This window comes from Aquarana catesbeiana, linkage group LG02 (assembly GCF_042186555.1).
Source record: "Aquarana catesbeiana isolate 2022-GZ linkage group LG02, ASM4218655v1, whole genome shotgun sequence".
In the NCBI taxonomy this organism is placed as follows: Eukaryota; Metazoa; Chordata; class Amphibia; order Anura; family Ranidae; genus Aquarana; species Aquarana catesbeiana.
Window position 1 is genome coordinate 8,343,353 of NC_133325.1, and position 17,890 is coordinate 8,361,242.

At 44.6% G+C, this 17,890-nt stretch overlaps 1 pseudogene; it reads left to right on the forward strand.

Annotated features, from left to right (window-relative positions):
* LOC141126578 (uncharacterized) overlaps nucleotides 1–17,890 on the forward strand; it is a 1,610,887-nt pseudogene that overhangs the window by 1,564,803 nt on the left and 28,194 nt on the right.

Consider the following 17,890-nt stretch of genomic DNA (forward strand, 5'->3'; position numbering starts at 1 on the left):
TATTTCCACTTAGTAAATCCCCCTTCTGCACCCTGACACAGCATGGGGGATGGGGGGACATGTTCTCATGTAAGGTGACTGGATGAGATTTGGGGGTCACACTTGTCTTTGCTGGTATATGGAAGATCACTTGTTGGTGGTAATGGAGGTGAACCCGGCAATGAAGCAGATCTACAGTACACCTCCCATTACTGTTCCCTCCATGGTCCCGAGGTCAGATCTCCAGATCGATATTCTCTGTCCCCCCCCCGACAGAGCGCCCCCTTCTGGGACACTTTACATTTTATCTTGTAGCTTTGTGGTCATTAGACCTCACCAGGCAGTTGTTGGTGACAATCTGTCCAAGAGTGGTCTTTATTTTCCCAGCACCTCACTGCGTCCTTTCACCCCTCCCTTCTCACAAATCTTTAAACACTGTGCACCCCAAATACTGCACCCCCTCACATTGCTGACTTAAAGGATAAGTCCCCCCTGAATCACAGCCCCCCATGTACCAATATACAATCAATGTACTTCTTTCTATTTATCTTACACCCCCCTTACCTCAGTGTCCAGCTGGCTGTATAATCACTTCTCCATTACTTCCTGGACACACCTTGGGATGTGGCACACCCTGCATCATCTACCCTCCCCCCTTCCACCCACCTCATCGGGTGCACATTTTTCCATTGCAATCACTGATCACAGTTCTCACTAAATAAACAGCTATAGATCATTCATTTGGCAGAGTGTGCAGGAGCTGAGCGATCAGATAACAGCCGATGTGGATAGAGCTGTAATATTGAAATCAGGAGAAGTGTGTCCTGGGTTCTGTAATGATCACCATACACTATACAATCTGATGGTACATCTAAAGCACATTGTACAATCAGATTGCATAGTGTATGGCCAGCTTTATATAAGTACATAGGAGGGAGTGGATGGAGTCACTCAGCTGTCAAGTCGCATTCACATCTCTGCGTATCGGGAACTCATATTATCACATGTGGGGTTTTTGGGGCGTTTTGGAGCATTTTTGCTAATCATACATAGAGCAGCCAGTTTGAAAAAGTGCAACAATTGCCCCGAAAAAGCTCCAGAAATGCAGAGTGTGGTGAGTTTTTACATCACTATCTCTGAATGGCTGAGCACCAATCAGACTCTACTGTGTTCCAGGTATGAGACAGGAAGTCTCGGCTTGAACCCGGAACACAGTGCTGTATACTGTATGTAGACTCAGCCATATACAGCTTATACCGCACATCCAGCGGCCTCACATGTTGGTGAGGGACATAGTGTGATTGGACCAGCTTGGCCCAAACTATGTAAAGTGTATGAAAAGCTGGAGCTCGGCTTTAATGTATAGAAAGCATTCAAGTCATTGTTATAGATTAGGACTGACCTTGTAGAGTGGGGTACACTGACCTCATTTATCTATCAGCCGGTGCTCTGTGACCTCCACCGGACGGCCCAGATCTGTTATCTAAAGTTCTGATTTTTTCACCCAACTTCTCTGTCACTGGCTTTGATGGATTGGCTGCCCAATTTCTGAGAGACAGAGGCATTGAAAATTTGGTTATCACAACCATGCTTAAAGCGGACCTCCAACCAAAAGGGGAAATTACACTTGTATTCATCCTCCCCCCTCCACTGACACATTTGGCACTTTTTTTGAGAGAGGGGGGAGCTGGTACCTGGTTTTGACAGGTACCCACTCACTTTCGGCTCAGATCACCGCAGTCTGAGCTGGAAGTTCATCCCCCTCTCTCTTCCCCCGCAGTCTTCTGGGACACATCACAGGTCCCAGAAGACTACAGGACCATTCACAAGGTGCAGAGCGGCTCCCGCATGCTCAGTAGAAAACTCACTGTGAAGGCCGAAAGGCATCACTTCCTGTTACCTAGCTACTAATTCACTCATTTGTACTTTCATTCAATGTACCTCACATGTTCCTCAGATATTCACTGATTCAGATCGATCCAAAACATTTAAAATGAAAAGATTTATGAATTGCTCTACAAGCAAAGTGATCTACATGTTGGAATGTCCATGTAAAAAAGTCTATATAGGGAAAACAAAGCGACAATTAAAAATTCGTATCTGTGAACATCTGAGGGACATCAATGGACCTCCTAGAAAAGATGAGAAAGAAAAAGAGAATCTCTTAGCACAACATATTAGGAAAATTCATGTGGGGAAAAAAAACAGATGGCCTGAAAGTGAAGGGGATCTTTTCCCTAAATGTATCCCTTAGGAGAGGAGACTTCAATAAGGTTTTACTATGTAAAGAGAAATACTGGATCTATAATCTCACTACTTTAATACCAAAAAGTCTGAAAACCAGTAAGTACAGTAAGCCCGTGAAACCCTAGCGAGCAGTGGGAGGAGCGACCTCTTTGGCTGCTTCTAAAGGCGATCCAGTGGCTAATTAGCTGCTCGGATCACTTTTTGTGAGAAACAGAATTGCTGGCTTCATCCACAACCCCTGCAAACCACTTCAAAAGTGCATTGTGTATATATACATATTGTGTTTGGCAAGTGGAGATGATTATTAATGAGCGTTACAGCCAGGTCAGGTGACAATGCATTCTTGCATGATGTCTGAATAAAGATGAAATCAGCTGACAGGTCACACAATTTCCATATCATCACTTCCTTACCAATCAAAATGAAGATTTCATAACTCCAATCCATCTGACATGGGAAGAGATTTGGGTCACACGTTCACCCAGACAGAAAGAGATCATATCCTATTCTTTGCTCACAAATCCCCCTTTACCAGGACTGTCCAGGAGTCCGGATATAAATGTTTGACCAGATGGTATACAGTCCTCACTTTCACACAAAATTTTCCCCAGTTAAATTTTTACCTGTTAGAGGTGCAATCATGCCAGGGGAACTCTTTTGTTTGACAATCCCTTACCTATTACAAATTCAAAATACTAACAACATCTTACAAAGCCCTCCACAACTCTTCCCCCAGCTACATCACCAACCTTGTCCCAAAATACCCACCAAACCGTTCTCTTCATTCCTCACATGACCTCCTACTTTCTAGCTCCCACATCACCTCCAGGACTTCTTCAGGGCCTCTCCCATCCTTTGGGACTCTCTACCTCAATCTGTCTGACTATCTTCTAATCTGTCTTTAGGTAATCCCTGAAAACCCTTATCTTTAATGCCTACACCTTCTTCACCTCCCATAAACTATGGAATAAATATCTGAAGATCGATCAATCCTGATGTACTGATGGTCAATCTCAATTCTTGAGGCCCGACAATACCAGGACAGTAAAAATATCCCCCAAATGACCCCTTTTTGGAAAGTAGACATTCCAAGGTATTTAGTAAGAGGCATGGTGGGTATTATGAAGTTATAATTTTTTTGTTACAATATTTTGGATTTTTTTATTGTTTACATCCTGTCCCCAGTACAGTACAGCGTCCTCATATAACTGGTGTGGAGGTGAGCAGGGACACCGACTGGTGACAATATGTAAAAAAAAAAAAAAAAAAGCCAAAAAGTATTTTTAATAATTTTTTTAAACATTTTTCTTTACATACATACTGTGACCAAAGCAATATAGTGTTACCACTACTAGTGTTATAGGTGGCACAGTGGTGTAGTGGGTAGCATTCTCGCCGAGCAGTAAAAAAGGGTCACTGGTCTAAATCCCAATCACGACACTACCTGCCTGGAGTTTGAATGTTCTCCCTGTGTCTGCGTGGGTTTCCTCCGGGTACTCCGGTTTCCTCCCACACTCCAAAGACATGCTGGTAGGTTAATTGGCTTCTGTCCAAAATTGGCCCTAGTATATGAATGTGAGTTTGGGACCTTGGATTGTGGGCTCCTTGAGGGTAGGGACCGATGTGAGTGTGCGATGTGTGGAGCACTGTGTAAATTGATGGCGGTATATGGGTACCTTAAATAATAATATAATAGATGAGCATCTTAATGAGACACAATGTACAGGGATAGGGACAATTGTAGACACGCACCCATACTTACTCAGGTTAAACTGGATGGACTGGTGTCTTTATTCAACCTACTAACTGTGTAACTGTGTACCATACTAACACTGTACTACTCTGGGGAGGTAATCATGATTTCTTTTTTTTTTACACACTATGATTGTTTATAGCAGTGAATTTCATTGCTATAAGCAAGCCTTTTACTGAATTAAATAGATTCATTCAGTGTATATTGTTGTGATTGGCCCTGTCTGTACCATGTGATCACTGTGACCAACCACACAATAACTGTCATGAATAAAAGCCAATCATTGTTCACAATTGTCATGTTATCTACTGTGATTGGTCACAGCGATCACATGGTACCGGTAGTGGGCCGCTACACTGATCAGTCATCCACTGGACATAGCGGGTGACAAACTGCGCCAGAGATTGGTCCTGCAGAACCGCACAAGATCTGTTCTCCCAGAACAATATGGCTCCTTTCTGGCCGTCATATTACAATAGGCTGAGCGGGAAGCAGTTAATAATAAATGTTAAAAAATGAAGTAACTTTAATGAAACCTTTTTTAAAGAATTCTGACTTTTATTTTTTTCTGTACAGGTGGACTGAGGAACCAAGTTTTTGGTCATGCTGGTCTTTATCAATAAAACAAAGTCACATGGGAATCGATCCATATGGGTGTTATAAGTGATTGAAACTTTTTATTGCAGATCACTGGAGGATTCACAAAGGACTCAAGACATATCCATGTTCTAAATATCATAAATGTATTGGATCCTATTCAACATTGATCCAGCCTCAGAGGACAACAGGAGAGAAGTCATTTCAGTGTTCTGGAAGTGACAATGGCTTTATAGTAAAGTCCAACCCATGTATACATAAGAGGAGCCATTTCAGAAGATTTTTCTTGTTTGGAACGCGACCAAAGTTTTACAATGGAGGCAAAACGTATCACACACCAGAAGGTTCACAATGATGAGAAACCATTTCAGTGTTCTGAATGTGACAAAACTTTTACAAAAAAGTCAAAACTTATCAGACACCAGAGGGTTCACACTGGAGAGAAACCATATCAGTGTTCTGAATGTGACAAAGCTTTTACAACCAAGGCAGAGCTTACCATACACCATAGAGTTCACACTGGAGAAAAGCCGTATCAGTGTTCTGAATGTGGCAAAGCTTTTACACAGAAGTCACATGTTATCAGACACCAGAGAGTTCACACTGGAGAGAAACCATATCAGTGTTCTGAATGTGGCAAAGCTTTTACACAGAAGACAGAGGTTATCAAACACCGGAGGGTTCACACTGGAGAGAAACCGTATCAGTGTTCTGAATGTGGCAAAGCTTTTACACAGAATTCAAATCTTATCAGACACCAGAGGATTCACACTGGAAAGAAGCCATTTTAATGATCTGAATGTGACAAAGATTTTAGAGTTAATTCTGGGCTAATTTGTCACCAGAGGATTCACAAGCGTCAGCAGTGAAGCTTGTAGAGAGGAAACTCTGGAAGAAGGGGGATATTAAAAGAAGTTGCGGGTGTCCCATTAGTTTCATAGCCCCAATGTTATCCCATAAGCAAGGGAAGAAGTGAAAAGATAAAATGCTACTTTAGAAAAACAAAATCTGGGAGCAAACTGGAATGTAATGATCGGATGCACTGACTTTTTCTCCTCATGATTCATATATTTTTCTTTTTTTATGGAGCTTTGATGGAACATGTAATGTATTTTCATCATTCACTAACTGGGCAGTGTTACCAAGTGTTTTCTTCATTGCCAGATCCTGAGCTAATACATGCAGTACCAGAGACTAGGATGGGGTCAAGTGGCATCTTGCAAAGTCTCTGAAGCCTCATTAAGAGAGTCCATTCCAGGTTCTTCTGACTGTTGATACACCATAAGCCAGGTGTCAGGGCTCCAGCTAAGCACACCTTCTCCAAACCTCCCCTCCCATGATAAATGCCTCCTTTCCATATATTATCTCCTCTCACGGATGAAATCTTTGCTGGCAGGTCTGTGACTGGGACACCAGCCAGGGAGCCGTCTCTGTTTGGTGAGAAAGCAATCTCCTAAGCTGCCGCAGGCCTTCCCACACTGGGTTGCTGCTGTTTATGGGATGCATTTAACAGTTCCACTTAAGTTCAGCTGGCTACTTATATTCCATCTGGTTCTGATGAAAGTCTCAGGGATCTCATCAGGTGTAGAATGGATGTTCTTGTTATCTTCTTTCTCTGTTTAGCTATTTCTCCTCTCCATAGACTATTCACACAGCACATCTACAAGAGATCGGGGCTGAGTGTGTGGTCATATTCCTACCACTTCTGGGGACTGAAATTCCTCCAGCTGGGGTTCACTTTAACCTTTTCACTAAAGAGCCCTTTTTGCGTTTTTTGCACATGTTTAAAAAATAATTTTAGCCTTGAAGAAGATGTAAATACCCCAAATATTATATATTTTCTGAAAGTAGATACCCTAAAGAATACAATAGTGGTAGTTTCAATTTTTTATGTCACACAATATTACCTCAATGGTCTAGGAAACACAAAATTTCAGTAGAAAAAACACTAAAGTGAATTTTAGGGCAACAAAACGTAATAAATTACCCACATTTTTAGTAAAATATAAAAGATGAGGTTACGCCGAGTAAATAGATGCACAACTTGCCAAACCTTAAATTATGTGCGCCGTGAAATGGCGACAAACTTTAGTAATCTATATTTTCTATAGGCAACACTTAAAAAAAAAAACCCTATAGGTATTAGTTTAGTGTTACAGAGGAGGTCTGGTTCTAGAATTATTGCTCTCACTCCGGCGTGCGCGGTTATATGTAACGTGTATCGCAATCAACGTTTTCACTCGTAGGCACCCCCGAGGCATTTGTTTACATTTGTATGTGCATATATGTGGAGGAGGGGGGCCCCAAGTATTTTTTTTTGGGGGGGGGATTTTATGTGCTTGGGTGTAACTTAATTTTTTGCAAAAAATTTTTTTTTTTCTTTAACTTTTTCTTTCATCACATAGGGAACAAATAGTCCTGCATGTGATATTTTTTAGGTGCCAGGTTCTCTTTAATGAGACTTGCAGGGTCTAAAAGACCCCCAATGTCTCCTCTGGGCTCCACTGAATGTTTTGTGATGCAGATCACACTGCAAAACACACACCGAGAGGCAGACCTGGAAGTGACGTCATAGACCTTGCATTCTGGGTCACAGCAAGAAGGGGCGGAGAGTGGACGTGTGTCCGTTGCCCCCCCCCCAGCCCCCGCACTCGCCATGTTGGTCCAGGAATGCAAAGGAAGGGATCTGGACAGCTGCACTCCAATATAATCACCTTTATTTAATAAAAAGACAGTCCATACAGCAAATGGAGGTAGAGGAATCGGATATAGATAATAACGTTGGTCCTGGGCCTGCAGATGGGTAAGTGGAGCACAGAAAATATGGCGGGGAAGCGCCAGTTCTGGGGGGTGTGTGACCAATCGGGTGGCAGTTTTCACCTGACCTGTCAGTTTCACACACAATCCCAGTGGCTGCAGCAACAGGATTGTGTGTTAGCCCCCCTGTTGTCAGGTCTGTATGATGTGCGGACCTGGCAGTGAAATGGGTCATGACTCTGAATGGACAGATCTCTTTTTGGTGTAAAGTTTACAAAGAACATTTCTTATCCCTGGAAATGTTATGATGTTGGCACTAAAGTGTAACAAGTTTGTTTTGTTTGGTTGGGTTGTTTTGTGGGAATGCTTTGTGTGTTGTGAGTTCTTCTTTTGTTGTAAATTGGAAAATGAAATAAACAATTTTTGATTTAAAAAAAAAGTGTAACTATGGTCTGATCAATAATTACATAAATGGTGCAATCTGTAATTAGCATAGAAGATTTTGTTTTTCCGAGTCTCCCCTTGTAACATTTTTATTACCTGATGATCCTCCCAGTAGATCTGTTTTCTTCTACTTTCTTTCTTTAGAAGGCCAAGCTATTTGGCAAAATGGCAGTTGGATGGGGTTTGGAAAACACCAGATAACACTGCCGGGGGTGCTTACAACTGTCAGTTTTCATTCATATGGTGGTTTAAACCTTAAGAATAAACCTGTTGTTGTAACTGCTTTAGAAGCGTTATGGACTTTACTTGTTTTGTGTCTTACTTATAATCTAATAGGGCGTACACACGGTCGGACTTTGTTCGGACATTCCGACAACAAAATCCTAGGTTTTTTCCGACGGATGTTGGCTCAAACTTGTCTTGCATACACACGGTCACAAAACGTTGTCAGAAAATCCGATCATTCTGAACGCGGTGATGTAAAACACGTACGTCGGGACTATAAACGGGGCAGTGGCCAATAGCTTTCATCTCTTTATTTATTGTGAGCATGCGTGGCACTTTGTCCGTCGGATTTGTGTACACACGATCGGAATTTCCGACAACGGATTTTGTTGTCGGAAAATTTTATCTCCTGCTCTCCAACTTTGTATGTCGGAAAATCCGATGGAAAATGTCCGATGGAGCGCACACACGTTCGGAATTTCCGACAACACGCTCCGATCGGACATTTTCCATCGGAAAATCTGACCGTGTGTACGGGGCATAAGACTTCCCTGTACAGGGTGATAACACTGCTGTGTAATGTTACTGCAGAATGATGAGGGTTGTCATCCTGTTACAGAAGGTGGGAAAATAACAGATCTACAGACAGGATAAGGGAAAGCCTCAATTTCTCCCAATACTCCCCTGGCCTTCCAGTGAGAAGAAACATTTTCTCTGGAGTGGATATGTTTTATGCAGTGAGCCCTTCATAGACGGGATGGGGAATCTAAGTCATCTAAGATAAGTAAGATGAACCCGTGTACTGGAGTCATGGATCAGATAACCAATGAGACCATTGATGTTATAGGAGAGCTGACAGCAGAAGTGTCTCCATCACCTAAGGTGGTGTCACAGAACTGCATGGCTGCTGACTATCTCTCGGAAGCTCAAGGTGGAGTCTACAAACTGGTGTCCCATAGAGAGTGTTGTCCATTTATTTTATATCATGAGTAGGGATGAGCCCGATGTTCGAATCAAACGTAAGTTAAACTCGAACATTGGGCGTTCGCCTGTTCACCGAACAGCGAACATTATGCGGTGTTTGCAGCAAATTCAAAAGCCGCAGAACGCTGTTAAAGTCTATGAGACACTAAAATGAGCACTTTTGATTTTTCATATTAAAGGTTTATATGCAAGTTATTGTCATAAAAAGTGTTTGGGGACCCGGGTCCTGCCCCAGGGGACATGTATCAATGCAAAAAAAAGTTTTTAAAATGGCCGTTTTTTCGGGAGCAGTGATTTTAATAATGCTTAAAGTGAAACAATAAAAATGAAATATTCCTTTAAATATCATGCCTGGGGGGGCCCCTTAGTCTGCCTGTATAGTAGCGCATCTTTCCAGTGTTTAGAACAATACCACAGCAAAATTACATTTCTAAAGGATAAAAAGTAATTTAAAACTAATTGAGGCTGTAATGACTTGTCTGATCCCGGCAATATAGATAAAAATCATTGAAAAAAATGGCATGGGTCCTCCCCTCCCCCCCAGTCCATTACCAGGCCCTTTTAGGTCTAGTATGAATATTAAGCGGAACCACAAACCAACAAAAAAAATGCGTGGGGGTCCCCCAAAAATCCATACCAGGCCCTTCAGGTCTGGTATGGATTTTAAGGGGAACCCTGTGCCAAAATTCTATTAAAATGGCGTAGGGGTCCCCCCAAAATCCATACCAAACCCTTATCTGACAACCCATCCTGGCAGGCCGCAAGAAAAGGGGGAGGGACAAGAGCGCCCCCCCTGAACTGTACCAGGCCATATGCCCTCAACATGGGAAGGGTGCTCCATTCATGAACTGAAGCATCATAAACACTGTCCATTCGGAAAAGGTCTTCTCTCCATCCTGAAAGATCTGGGGGGGGGAGGGGGGACCGGAGAGCGCATGGAGGGGGAGCAGATCGGAGGAGGACGGGGGGACCAGAGGAGCACACAGAAGGGGGAATGGAGGAGCAGATGGAGGAACACAGAGGGGACCGGAGAAGGATACAGGGGACACTCAGGAACAATTGGTCTACCGGCGGGGGAAGTTATAATCACAGATCTCCCTGTGTGCTTCTCCTTATGACATGGACATTCACTGTATTGTTCATTTAAGCACAAGAGACTCCATTTTGTTCTCACTGTTGAAATGTGTTCTGTAACCTTCACCTAACACACCGACACATCTTCTACTAGAAGCTCTCTCTGTCTCTACTCCCCCCTCCCCCTCCCCTCTCATGGTTTTATTCTTGCAATTGTTCTATTTGGTAGCTTTAATAACATGAAAAAATTGAAAAAATGGAAGTGTATCATAACACGGAGTGGCACCGTGGATACACACTAAATAAACCTGTGCCGCGTCCTAACAAAATCATATTCAAGAACCAAAAAGGAGGGGCTTTTGGACTTTTTAGGCACAACTACAAAAAACTAATTATATAAAATATTATTTTATTCACTTAGAAAAATACATTTGCTATGTATTTTTCTAAGTGAATAAAATAATATTTTATATAATTAGTTTTTTGTAGTTGTGCCTAAAAAGTCCAAAAGCCCCTCCTTTTTGGTTCTTGAATAGCTTTAATAACATATTTCTATTTGTTAGTTTTTAATAACATCTCACACCACCCCTTTCTTATCTATGTATAAAATAACATGTAATAATACATTTTGGCACGGAACGGACATTTTACACACAGTGATTGCGTCCTGTGAATCTCTTCCAGCTGCAGTTTTATCTTCTGTTTTTAGAGTCCCAATCAGAAATAATTCCAGAACAATATTGATATCCAAGTCATTTTCTAATGATTTTATGTTTGTAAAAAAGAATCTTTATCTTTTATAATAAAGACATTAAGTATTATTTTGTCCATATGTCCCTTACTGGTACCGTTAAAGTCCATCATATCAGTTCTATCTCCTAAACTCTCACAAGAGTTATTGATTGGCATTGTCACTCTCAGAATAAAGACTGGACGATTGAAAATGCTTCCCCTCCCACTTACATTTCTACTGTGCATACAGAAATCTTTGTATCCATCTTCACTAAAGCCCCACCCCTTTACTGGTACCACCTTACAAGTATTTCACACAATTTCACTCAACTACAAGTCGGCCTGAATTCCTGGCCCCCCTCACTCCGATAGCAAACAATCTGGAATTTATTCCGGTTATGCAAAAAAAAACGTGATTCCTCCCACTGAAAGCAGTTCTCCACATTTGGTGCCTCATTGTCTACAATCAGGGCTGATAAAATCCAGAGAAGAATAGCAAAATATGTGTTAGCCCTGATTCACACCAGAGCGTTTTGACATGCGTTTTGCATGTCAAATCGACGGGAATTGCTGTCAATGGCACCGTCCTAATCGGTGCAACGCCACATCTGCGGCACCACACCGATTTTCAAAAAGGTTTTTCTGTACTACTTTTTGAGATTTCGGGCTGCAATTTACATTGACATCTATGCAGAAACCTCCACAGATGTCTCTGTAATCGTGGCCGAAATCGGGAATGACATGCGGGAGTGAAATCGTTCAGCTGAACCCGCACGGCTTCATTCCCGCAGCTCAGTGTGATCCGGGGCTAATGGTCAGTTTCTCCCCCAATGGACATACCTACAATTGCACAATTATCTTAATAATCATAAAGTACCGTATATACTCGAGTATAGGCCAACCCGAATATAAGCCGAGGCACCTAATTTTACCACAAAAAAATGGGAAAACGTATTGACTCGAGTATAAGCCTAGGGTGGGAAAATGCAGCAGCTACTGGGTAAACATCTGCAGCCTCACTGTGCCCATCTGCAGCCTCATTGTGCCCATCTGCAGCCTCACTGTGCCCATTTGCAGCCTCATTGTGCCCATTTGCAGCCTCACTGTGCCCATTTGCAGCCTCACTGTGCCCATTTGCAGCCTCATTGTGCCCATCTGCAGCCTCATTGTGCCCATTTGCAGCCTCACTGTGCCCATTTGCAGCCTCATTGTGCCCATTTGCAGCCTCATTGTGCCCATTTGCAGCCATACCTTTGATTACTAAAACAGCGGGTGTTTCCCGCTGTGTTATGCAGTCTGTTGGGCGGCCGTCCATTGTAACAAAGCCCCGCCTCCTCCTCGTCCATGATAAACGGAACACTGATACAGTCCCGTCATTTCCCCGTGCGTCAGAGGAGGCGGGGCCACCCGGTGACCCCGCCCCTCGTAATTTAAGAACCGTCAGAAGAGGAGAAGCATCACACAGCGGGAGCCTCCCTTAATGCCAGCATGGATGCGGAGCGGCCCAAAAAGAAGATGAAGACAAGAAGATGAAGAGAAGAAGATGAAGAGAAGAGCGGGAGCCTCCCTCCATGCCATGGATGCGGAGCGGCCCGAGGAGAAGAAGGGAAGAAGACGCAACAGAGGAGATGCTGGACGAGAACACCGGAGGAAGAACCAGAAGATCCAGAAGAACCAGAAGAAAAAGAAGATAAAGGAAGATAGAAGAGAGAAGAAAGCATTTAAATAAAGGAATTGTCAAAAACTGTCTCTTGTCATTTTTAACATTTTTGACAGTTTTTTAGTGAAATGGTAGGGGTACTTTTGTACCCCCTTACCATTTCACACAGGGGGGAGGGCCGGGATCTGGGGGTCCCCTTGTTAAAGGGGGCTTCCAGATTCCGATAAGCCCCCCGCCCGCAGACGCCTACAACCACCGGCCAAGGGTTGTGGGGATGAAGCCCTTGTCCTCATCAACATGGGGATAAGGTGTTTTGGGGGGCTACCCCAAAGCACCCTCCCAATGTTGAGGGCATGTGGCCTGGTACCGTTCAGGGGGGGCGCTCTCTCATCCCCCCCTCTTTTCCTGCAGCCTGCCAGGTTGCGTGCTCGGATAAGGGTATGTATGGATTTTTGGTGGGACCCCACGCCTTTTTTTTTTTTAATTTTGGCGCGGGGTTCCCCCCACATCATTTTTTTTTTTTTTTGGTTCGGGGTTCCCCTGTGGGGAATTCCCATGCCGTTTTTATCAATGAACTTCTATGTGTATTGTCGGACCGACAATTCATTAATAGCTGCGGGTAGTTTTAAATGACTTTTTTTCCTTTGAAATGTCATTTTGCTGTCAGACTGTTCTAAACACAGGAAACATGCGCCCCTTTACAGGCATACTATAAACGCCCCCCAAGTACGAAATTTAAAGGGATATTACACTTTTATTGTTTGACTTTAAGCATTATTAAAATCACTGCTCCTGAAAAAACGGCCGTTTTTAAAACTTTTTTTTGCATTGATACATGTCCCCTGGGGCAGGACCCAGGTCCCCAAACACTTTTTATGACAATAACTTGCATATTAGCCTTTAAAATAAGCACTTTTGATTATTCATGTTCGTGTCCCATAGACTTAAAAGGTATTCGCGGGTTCAAACAAATTTTTTGCCTGTTCGCATGTTCTGGTGCGAACCAAACAGGGGAGTGTTCGGCTCATCCCTATTCAACACGTTGCTTTTCCAACACTGGCCCATGGTGACAATGACACCCACCGGCACAGTGTGGAACCACATGCAACTCAGCCAAGCTGCACCAGAGGCAAATCTAACTTCCTCTAACAAGTGACCCACTAGATTTACCTATCAGCGGTAGATAAAAAATCTACCAGCGCTACATAATTAAAATATAAATAATCATGTGGTAACAATGGGCTAAAGCAATACGTCTGGACCTGTCCAGTGTTAAATGTATTGTTTTACGTTTGTCCTGTCTGTCCAATTTGTCTGTAGTAATCAATTCCATGTCTGATTGTAGTCAATCAGTTTTTAAAGCACTGCACCTTCACAGTATGATCTTTTTGATACAATAACTAAATCGTTATAAAAATACAATTTTCAAAGTTTGATCTATTCTATTTTGATCAATAGTTTGTTGCTAATAGTAACCCCCTTTTTTATCCTGATCTTAACAGGCTAATCCCCCATTTTCTATCTCAGTATGGACCATGGGAAACATCAACTCCTGGCTCAGCCTGAGCCAAGCGTAAAGTCAGCCTCTGTCCCAGCATGAACCAAGGGAAACACCAGCTCATGCTCCAGTCTCAACCAAGGGACACAACAGCTCATGGCCCATTCTGAAATCAAGGGAAACACCAGCTCCCGGGCCTGTATGAACCAAGGGTAATATCAGCTTCTATCCCAGTATGAACCAAAGGAAAATACAAGCTCCTGGCCCAGTCTGAATCAAAGGGAAACACCAGCTCCTGGCCCATTCTAAATCAAGGGAAACACCAGCTCCTGGCTCAGCCTGAACAAGGGAAATCACCAACTCCTGGCCCAGTCTGAGGCCAGGGTAAAATCACTATTAGCCCCAGTATGAACCAAGGGAAACACCAGCTTCTGGTTCAGTCTCAACCAAGGGAAACACTAGCTCCTAGCCCAGTCTTAACCAAGGCAAACACCAATTCCTAGCTCAGTCTGAACCAAGAGAAGAACCAGCTCCTGGCCCAGTCTGAACCAAGAGTAATATCAGCATCTGTCCCAGTCTGAACCAAGGGAAACACCAGTTCCCGGTCCAGTCTGAACAAGGAAAAACACCAGCTCCTGGCCCAGTCTGAACCAAGTGAAACACTAGCTCTTGGTCCAGTCTTAACCATTGGAAACACCAGCTCCTGGCCCAGTCTGAACAAGGAGACACACAAGCATCTGTCCCAGTCTGAATCAAGGGAATCACTAGCTCCTGGGCCAGTCTGTACCAAGAGAAACATCAACTACTGGCCCAGTCTAAACCAAGGGAAACATCAGTTCCTTGTTCATTTTGAACCAAGGGTAATATCAGCCTCTGTCCCAGTCTGAAGGAGAGGAGTGTGGAGGGTATGACAATGGGTAGCATTCTGTGGCGGCTGGTGTTTTTTTTTTTTGGGGGGGGGCAGCAAACAACCCCCTACATGGTCGGTCTGTCATCCAGCCCCACACTTACCCCATCTAGGTCTCGGGCGGGCAGCAGGCAGCGGCTTCCATTGCATCCCCTTTTCCTCTGCATCACGTCTCCTGCCGCGCGTCTCCTCCAACCTCCTCCGAAGTGTCCAATAGGATTTCAGCCAATCGAGTAATGGGTCTCAGGACCCGCTTCCTAAAAGGCCAGGGAGGAGAATCGGTGTGACAATAGTGAATATTCATTCACTATTGTCACACAAGTGGGTCTGCTCAGGGCGCAGCGCTCTGCACCCCAAGCCCGCCCTTTTTAAAAGCCTAATAGAGCCTCGGCTCTAATCATGTGCTTCAAAAAAACAAACAAACATTGGAATCCATGTGTCTGTCTCCCCACATGAAGATTATGTATGGGCCGCTGCTGGTAGCATGTACAGGAAAGGAGTATGAAGGGTATGACAGCAGGGTTGATAGTATTTGCAAGAGAGGAATGTGGAGCAATAAACCCTCAAGGAGCCATAAATAAACCCTCACTGAACCAGTCCCAAACACAAACAGGACCCTCTTTCAATCCGCTCCGCGGCCGCCCCGACCTGTGTGAACTGGCTCTATTGAGAGCCGGTCACACTCGCCTGTCGTGCAAATTGGATGTGGGGAAACCTGCATCTGCATATATTTAAACCCAGCCTTAAAATCCAGCAATAAAGAGGACACCAATACCGAGAAGTCGATTATAAAGTCCCAGATCATCAAAAAAGTTCCATCAAAGTTTACAGAGCGTGATGACCTTCTTTATCAGGGTGACAGATGGAGACAAAGTGTAACAATACAATTCACATACATATATATGTAGCAAGTTCTCTGGCCTTCTCCAGTCTAATGAGGACCTCCAAGGCCAAAGATAGCTGACATCCTTCAATATGCAGTGGGTTGTGGGGCATAGTGGGTGCAAAGATGGTGAAAGTCATTGGGAGCCAGACACTTCTTGGATGTAAAAGAGATTTTATTTCTTTTGACAGTCCTTTTTGTATTTTTGGGGGAAAGAGGGTTAGGGCCAGGACACCCTTAAGTAGTTATTGATTCAATTGGCAGACTTTGAGATTTCAATAGGAAGTCAGCCATGCAGGGGAAAGCCCCAGCAAGGCATCACATCTACACATGCAAGAATGCTGTCTCCTATGGCAACAGTCTTCAACAGTTCCTAACTCAATCGTAACAGTCCTTTCAGTTTCACTACAACTGCCTCTTGTAGTTCTTCAACACTGAGCTCCTGGTCTCTCACTGGACTCTCTGATTCACTGACTCTGAATCCCTTGAGCTCAACCAAGGTTTGCGGTGGTATCCCCTCAAGCGTCACCCACGCTTCCCTGCTGGGTCCCTAGCTTGGCACTCCAGATACTTCTCAAACTTCATCCCTGCTAACCGGCGAGGTCCCTGGCTTGACAAACAAGGCTGCTCTGCAAGCATCTCCTCCGTGAGTTGGGTCCCTGACTTGATCACCGCCTGAAGTTTCCTGATTCTCCACCGTGCCCGTTCGGTGAGAATATGGTTCCAGGACTTGCCTCAGTTACTCACTGTGGTCCCTGGTAAAGGTGGTTGGTCCCTTTGTGGTGACAGCTCCCCATTAGGGATGAGCTTCGTGTTCGAGTCGAACCCATGTTCGACTCGAACATCGGCTGTTCGGTCGTTCGCCGAATTGCGAACGATATGGGCGTGTTATTCAAAAAGTTCTTTGGTGTGGGCCTCTTTTGAGACGAGTGCATCAGATCGCACCGCTGCTATTTGCAACATATGTCTCAAGCGTATCTCACGTGGCCAAAACATCTCTCGCTTGGGTACCACATGCTTGACCAGACATATGTTGACCTGCCATGCAGTTCGTTGGCAAGCGCATCTAAAAGACCCACACCAAAGAACAAAGAGGACCTCTCCTTGCTCCTCATCAGCTGAGATTTCCAACCCCACTAGACCTTCAGTCCTCTCTGAGACCTGCACTGAGAGGAATGAAGGTGTAGAATTAGGTGTGTCACAGCCAAGTACTTGTGGGCAATCTGCTTTTGGTACACTGACGTCAGATTGTACCAGGCAAATTTCCCTGCCCCAGCTGCTGCACCGCCGAAAGAAGTTTGCTCCCAGCCATCCACATGCCCAGCGGTTGAATGCTAGCTTGGCAAAATTGCTAGCACTTCAACTGCTGCCTTTTCAGTTGGTAGACTCTGCCCCCTTCCGTGAGTTTGTGGAATGTGCGGTTCCTCAGTGGCAGGTACCCAAACGCCACTTTTTCTCACGGAAGGCGATTCCGGCTCTCTACCGGCATGTGGAAGGCAATGTCCATGCCTCGCTGGACAGGGCGGTCAGCGGTAAGGTGCATATTACCGCTGACTCATGGTCCAGCAGGCATGGACAGGGACGTTACCTAAGTTTCACGGCGCATTGGGTGACTCTGCTGGCAGCTGGGAAGGATGCAGGACAAGGTGCAGTAGTGTTGGAGGTTGTTCCGCCACCACGCCTCCAAAATGCTAATGATTGTGACACACCTCTCTCCTCCACCCCCTCCTCTTCTTCTTCCTCCATGGCATCTTCCTCGGAACCAGCGGTGCTCCGTAGTTGTTCAAGGGGCTACGCAAGTACGCAGGCCAAAAGATGCCATGCGGTGCTTGAGCTGGTGTGCTTGGGGGACAGGAGCCACACTGGGGCAGAGGTTCTGTCAGTTCTGCAGGGGCAGGTTCAAAGTTGGTTGACGCCACGCCAACTTAAGAAAGGAATGGTGGTTTGCGACAATGGCACCAACCTCCTCTCTGCCCTCCGACAGGGACAAATGACCCATGTGCCCTGTTTGGCTCACGTCCTTAACTTGGTGGTGCAGCGGTTCTTGGGCAGGTACCCGGGCTTACAGGATGTCCTGAGGCAGGCCAAGAAAGTCTGTGTGCATTTCCGCCGGTCATATAATGCCAGTGCTCGGCTGACGGACCTCCAAA